The sequence below is a fragment of the Salminus brasiliensis genome, chromosome 23, assembly GCF_030463535.1.
Source record: "Salminus brasiliensis chromosome 23, fSalBra1.hap2, whole genome shotgun sequence".
NCBI lineage: Eukaryota > Metazoa > Chordata > Actinopteri > Characiformes > Bryconidae > Salminus > Salminus brasiliensis.
This window is the reverse complement of record NC_132900.1, coordinates 24,729,124-24,736,598: the sequence shown is the minus strand read 5'-3', so window position 1 is coordinate 24,736,598 and position 7,475 is coordinate 24,729,124. Positions and strand designations below refer to the sequence as shown.

At 39.8% G+C, this 7,475-nt stretch overlaps 1 long non-coding RNA gene across 1 annotated transcript; it reads right to left on the bottom strand.

The window, feature by feature from the left end:
* Positions 1–1,953: 1,953 nt before the first annotated feature.
* On the bottom strand, positions 1,954–4,394 carry LOC140545558 (uncharacterized). The gene is made up of 3 exons (XR_011978272.1): positions 4,115–4,394; positions 3,947–4,009; positions 1,954–2,027 (listed from the first exon to the last, which is right to left on the bottom strand). It is a non-coding gene; the product is annotated as an uncharacterized lncRNA (long non-coding RNA).
* Positions 4,395–7,475: the final 3,081 nt, after the last annotated feature.

Sequence of the window (7,475 nt, the reverse complement as noted above, 5' to 3'; positions counted from 1 at the left end):
TTTAGACTGAAATAAGAGACTCTGATTTACTTTAGATGGGTTATATTGATGATACTGAACTGAGAGAGTTAGAGTGTGTGTGTAAAGTCAGGCCTTACTGCTGTAGCACAGAGCAGGTCCAGTACTACTGCACGGCACTGAATACAACTTTCCTGATACTAGTTTTACACAGTCTGATGGGAAAGGCCCAGGCTGACCATCCCACCAGTTTCTGTAAGCAGAGTGTCCTCCATCAGTCCACTCCCAGTCATCACGCAGCAGGCCGATCCAGAAGGACGTGCTGCTGGTCATCCCTTTTATCTTCACTGCTTCATTCTGGACCTGATCTTTGATGGTGACCAGATCAGTGTAGTTCTTCCTGCAGTAAGTCTGAGCTTCATACCAGGTCAGAGACTGAGGGATTAAATGATAGCTGAAGGTGAGGTCAGTCACATCTGTGGAGGGGAAAGAGGACACAAAATCACTGTGGCCATCATTAAAACATGTCATGGCATGAGTTTTGAATATAATGAAGGTGTTTATGATCTGAATGTGGTGTTGAATGTGTGTGAATGTGTGTGAATGTGTTCTATACCCCAATATTAATGGATCAGGTTATAGACTTAGGACCAATCTAGTACAGATCCTTTGGTTTTGCGCCTGTGCTGCTGTATTTCAGCCCCAGCAGCAGTAAGGAGCTGCAGTGTGGAACAGTTCTACAGGGCAAGATCAACACCTGTTATATTTGCAGTGTTAGTGTTTCGACCACGTTTGAGAAAGTCGCAGTTTCCTCCAGTGAAAATGAGAGATGAACTGGCTGATGCTAAATCACACATCAGAGAAACATGACATTATAGTGTTTTCACTTACACTAAAGAACTATTACACTACTAAAATTGTTACACACAAGCAGCTTTGATACAAGTTGTATCAGATTCGGACAATCGGCATCAGCATCTAAGATAATTGGATAAGTCAGCTGTCTGGGCTTTCTGGAGGAGAAAGGATTAAAAACTAAAGGATAATATAAAAATAATACAACTGTAAAAAGTGCCTTTGTCTTGCCCTTGTGTTCTCCCTTCCTGGTCTGTCTCTGTTTGGTCCTGGCTCTGTTTATGTTTGTTTCTTGTCTATGCCCTAGGCCCACCTTGCCATTACTGTTCTTGTTAGTCTCCGGTGTTGCTTGTTGGTCCTTGTATAAGTAGCCCCTTTGTTCCAGTATTTCTTTGTCTTGTTCATGTACATGTTTAGACTCTGTCTGTTTCTTTAGCTGACCACATAGACCGAACTACAAATAAGCCAGTGTGTCATAAATACAGTTTCCCACACCATAAAAAAAGGCTCTTGGAAACTGGAGAAAACTGAAGAGGTCTGGTAGACCAGCATCAGAAGATACGTTTTAACGAGTCAACATCTTGTTAGTGATAGGCAGCTCACATGACAGCACCTTGCAGCACAGTTTAATACTGGACCAAGAGTCTGTTATAACTGAAGAGAAGACGTGAAGCTGCAGAGCTGACGTGAAGTCATTGCTTTGTTGTAAAAAATGTGGATGTTCTAAAACATTTGACTGGTGGTAAAAACATAAAAACATAAATATAAAAATTACAGAGTGTAAATAAATGCAGCAGAAGCTGAGAGGTGTAAACAGTCCAGAGTTCATACAGTTTAAATCTCTATAGTTAATAGTCAGAATTTACCTTGTTTATAACACATGAAATTCCTTTTCTCTGAGCACTGAAGACTTTCCCATGAACCATCAACCTTCATAGCAGCACAGCACGGCCCTGACCCACAGTCTCCTGACAGAGCACTGAAGGTAACTTTATCACCATTAGACCATTTAGTACTGGACTGATTTCGGTACAGACCAGTCCAGGCAGAACCGATACCGGTCAGATTAATCAGTGCAGTGATGTCTTCCACATCGTACACAGTGACCAGGTCAGTGTAGTTGGCTCTGCAAGCTGCTCGAGCTTCAGTCTGAGTCATGTTCGTCCCAATGAGATGGAAAGTTCTGAGACGACTTTGTTCTGCAGGAGAAAAGACTGGAGAAATGTTCTCTAGTTAATGGAGCAGAACACAGAGTTTAGGACCGCTATTATTTACATTATACATGTTACCACTGGGCTCAGTTATGAGCAGACATGATGTTTATTGCCATTTCTATGCAGATGACACACAGCTACTATATATCAGCCAAACCTGACAATACATTTAGATTACAGAAAATGGAGGACTGTGTAAATGATATAAAACTCTGGATGTCACATAACTTTCTTCTCCTCAACAGTGACAAAACTGAGGTTCTCCTTTTAGGTACAAAAGACACTAGAAATAAACAATCAGACTTAATGTTAGACTTGGCTGATGCTTCCATTATTCCTGGTTTAGCAGCTAAAAATCTTGGCGTCATATTCGATTCAGATTTATCATTGAGTAACAAGGATAGCCTTTTTGCAGCTTAGGAACATCACCAAACTAAGAAATTCCTTATCTCCACAGGTTGCAGAAAAGCTTGTATAGACTTTTATTACCTCAAGGCTAGATTACTGTAATACACTTTTGTCAGGTTGTTCCAGCAGGAACCTCAATAAACTTCAGCTAGTTCAAAATACTGCAACCAGGGTCCTTACTAAAACTAGAAAATTTGACCATATCAGTCCAGTTCTATCAGCACTTCATTGGCTCCCAGTTAAATTCCTTATTGAATACAAAATTCTTCTATTAACATACAAAGCCCTACATGGCCTCGCTCCTGAGTACCTGTGGGATCTTATTACATATTATGAACCATCAATAATACTTAGATCTCAGGGTGCTGGCTTCATTGTAGTTCTCAAAATTCAGAAAACCTCAGCAGGGGGAAGAGCCTTTTCTTATAAAGCCCCCCAACTCTGGAATAACCTTCCAGATAACGTTTGGGACTCAGACACAGTCTCAATCTTTAAATCTAAGCTGAAAACTCTGTTTAGTTTAGCATTTGGTAATTAATGTTTCCCCTTAGATAAAGGTTGTAGGTCCATGGGTTTGCGGACACAGGGAATTGTGGTATACTGTACTGTATACGGTGGAGCAGATGGACGATAGCGTTTCAGGGAGCTCCCATGTCTGTCGTTCTGGCTCTCTCCTTTTAATGAGGCTGTTACAGTCAGACCTGCTGGAGTCATCAGACACACTCTGACTCTGCTCTCCATAAAATCCTCTCAGAACTAACTCTGTCTCTTTACCTTCTCCGAGTAAATGGTCACCCAGCCCGACCTGCTGAAAGATTGCCCGCTGAGGTCCCCTTTACCTGTGTCTGACCAGCTGCCACCTACCAGTACAACCTGAAGGCCCTGCCCCCACCCACACCCATGCCAGACCAGCGGCACACCCTCCTACCACTGCTACCTGTTTAATGACCATGTTAAAACATAAAAGGACTCTTAACTATCTGCCACTATTAATATCAACTCTATTAACTATCTACACCATGATTAATATATTATGATTATGATCTAAACAGTTCAACAGTTTAGATGGTTTGGTAACTTTTATCAATAATTTTATTTTAAATAGTTCTGACCAGAGGAGGATGGGTCCCCTTTGTGAGTCTTGGTTCCTCCCAAGGTTTCTTCCTCCAGCTCAGAGGGAGTTTTTCCTTGCCAATGTCACCATTGGCTTGCTCACTGGGGGTCTTGGATCCTTCATGTCTCTTTACGTTATTTCATTTTTTCTGTCTTTTACTAATTAATAATTATGTAAAGCTTGTGACGACAACAGTTGTAAAAAGCGCTATACAAATAAATTTGTCTTGACTTGACAAATGATAGGTGTAGGTGTGATGTGTGTAAATGTGAGAGTGTTTAATAAGAAGTTATCTGATCATGTGATTAACCTTTTAGTTAGAAATAACTTATCTTGATGTTCTTTAATATTCAATAATAACTTCTGTCATAATATTCAATAATAACAGTCCTGTTACCTTTCTTACAGTAGGCCAGAGCGCTCTCCCCTCTCATACAGTCAGCACTGACATTTACAGACACTGATAGAGACAGAAAAGACAATGTTTTACAGTGAGATCAGATACACTGATTATATTGATGGTACTGGACACTGCTAAGAGAGTGTGTGTGAAGTCAGGACTTACTGTTGTAGCACAGAGCAGCAGACACATTATTACTGCATGGCACTGTTTCCCATTTCCCATTTCTCAGCTGTGTACAGTTTGACGATGTTAATAATAATCGAGGTTGACCAGCCCCCCAGTTTCTGTAAGCAGAGCGTCCTCCATCAGCCCACTCCCAGTCATCACGCAGCAGGCCGATCCAGAAGGACATGCTGCTGGTCATCCCTTTTATCTTCACTGCTTCATTCTGGTCCTGATCTCTGATGCTGACCAGATCAGTGTAGTTCTTCCTGCAGTAAGTCTGAGCTTCATACCAGGTCAAATTATAAATCATTCGATGATAGCTGAAGGAGAGGTCAGTCTCATCTGTGGAGGAAAAACACAAACATCATGCACAAAATTTCTACTTCCATTTTTTTAGATTTTTTTTTCTCTTCAAATGGCCAAAACACAAAGAACAGTTCAGCTTATTGTGACTCGGAAAAGAGCACATAAAGATTATGTCTTAATGACTTCAATGTTGTTAAATATGTGTGTGTGTTCTGTGTCTGGTGCAGACTTTTCAGTAGCCATGACATACAGACTACAGAGAAGGTTGCTATTTTAATTTAAATAGAGTTTCCTACAGAATAAAGAATATATACATCAATATATGGGGAAAACAAAAAAAATGGTGCAGCTTCAGGCTCACCAGCCCCGTGTGTCCCTCCCCACACCTCTACCAATGAACCAGCCCCGTGTGTCCCTCCCCACACCCCTACCAATGAACCAGCCCCACTCACAACTGAAGGAGCACTCCACTTCTGCCTACTTAACCCATTTGGGACGGCAATAACCACATTCTCACTCCAAGAAAAAACAACATAAGTTGGCAGCCATGCCAAAACAGCATGGGAAAATCATTTGTAACTTTCAATGAAGGTAAAAGTAAGAACTAATTTGGTCCATTTTTCTTAAAATTTATCAATGAAAAATGTATTTTTTTTCTTCAAGGGTTTCCTCCTTGCACATCCCTGATGAAAATCTAACTAGCAGTCTCTTTATGATGGAGATACTGTTTTTTACATTAACTGTGGAATGAGCTTTAGGTCCCTTGATGACATTCTAGGATTTACTGGAGACTCCTTTCCACATCTTGCGGTTTGCTCTTGAGCTGAATTTCTTAATTGGACGGGCTGACCTGGTCATGTTGGCATTTGTTTCACTTGTAAAAAATGCGGACAGTGGAAAGGCATGTTTGTCTGAAGACCTCATCTTTGGTTCAGTTTACTTTCCTCCGTACATTAATAATTCATTTTAATACAGGGCAGCCAATCAGGACTGAGCTCTTTTAAATATTTTTCTTAAGACAAATCATTTCTGTTCATCCTTAAAGATTAAAGAAATTAGTTCAGTAAATCTGAATATCAATTTAGAAAGAAATGAACTACAGCAGGAATGATGTGGGTGTGAACCCTTTAAGAGCAAAAGCTGAGAGGAGTTAAACAGCACAGAGTTCATACAGTTTAAATCTCTATAGTTAATAGTCAGTATTTACCTTGTTTATAACACATGAAATTCCTTTTCTCTGAGCAGTTTAGACTTTCCCATGAACCATCAGCCTTCATAGCAGCACAGCAGGGCTTTGGCCCACAGCTCCCAGTCAGATTACTGAATGTTACTTTATCACCATTAGACCATTTAGTACTGTTCTGACCGTGCTGAAGACCAATCCAGACTGTACTGTTAGTTTTAGTCAGATTTATCAGTGCAGTGTTGTCTTCTTCACTGCACACAGTGACCAGGTCAGTGTAGTTGGCTCTGCAAGCTGCTCGAGCTTCAGTCTGATTCATGTACTTCTTAACGAGATGGAAAGTTCTGAGACAGCTTTGTTCTGCAGGAGAAAAGACTGGAGAAATGTTCTCTAGTTAATAAATCAATGTATAAATTAATATCTCTAAGTTATAACAAGTTTTGATGTGTGTAAACCACCATGAACTGTTTTTCATTCAAAGTAATTCTACAGCTCAGGAAATAGTTTTAAAAATCAAACTTAAATCTAAAGGCATTCTGTTACAAGACATTCAGAACAGTTGTACAGAATCCCAAAGGATCTTTTTGAATTAGAGCTAAATCTATTTATTCACCCACGAATACACCAGGGGGCTCCAATTCACATTCTGCTGTTGAAGATCTATATGTAACAATTATGTACAGTTTAATTAATAATTAATTAGAAGACAGATGCAGATATGAGATCCAATAGTTTTATAACCTGAGAGGAAGAGGAGGAGGAGGACAGGGGTGTTCTCCATGACAATTCCCACCAGTGCTGAGTTGAGGCTCTGTGAGTTTAAAAATACACATATGTAGACTTATTGTCAAAAGTATAAAAAAAATAAAAAATAAAAAAAACACCCAATTTACAGAAATCTACTCAATTCAATCCTAACTAATAATGTCAAAAACTGAAGAACTAAAAGGGGATGTTCAGAAAGATACAGGACACAACTACAGTCTTACCTGGTAAAGTTCCCGTTGCTAAATGAGGTGCAAACGTGTGAACCCCAGAGATGACACCTGTTATGATGACGTCAGGGTAAAGTCAGACCCAGTGTCGGCAGGAGCTCATCAATAATAATCTCAAAGGGTAAAAAAACCCTCATCTGAGTCTGATGCATCTGATTAAATATTTATGGAGTGGAGAAAGTGGGCTGTGGAGCAGTGGACCTCATTGATGCTCGAGAGGCCATACTCTTGATTTCAAGAAAAATGAAGCTGGTGTCCACAAATGTTAAAAATAGTGAAATAGTGTAGGTTAATGTATTTAGTGTGAACTGTGTAGTATGAAAATATACACAGCAAATTTGCAGATGTTAAATCAACACTATCAGTGTTTACATTGGCAAACTTGCTATGTACATGTAGAGATATGATAAAGGTCCTTTTCGCCTGTGTGTTCACACCTACCTCACAAATATTGAATGTGTGAGCTTTGAAGACAGTAGTTACAAAAAAAAACAAAACACAAAAAAACATTTCTGAAAACCATAACCACCTATGTGTATTCAACACCCATGCTTACAAGGTCCAAAGCTCAAATGTCTTAAACATTCCTATTGTTCTCACATCGTTGATGCTGAGTTTGTGCTGAATATACACTTTTGTGGAACATTTGTGGGTGAAAAAAAAAAAAAAAAAAAACTAATGTCAGGCCAGGCTACCCCACGTGAGACGCCTCTGAAAGGTGAAGGTGAAGGTGAATTTGTGTAGAATGAGTGTTGTGCCTCTATTCTCCAAATATGGTAAGCTCTTAGTTGGCACAAGAAAGCATTGACTGACGGCCTTAGGAAATCTCCTTACGTCTCTTAACTAGAAACAAAAACATGCAGCAAAACTGCAA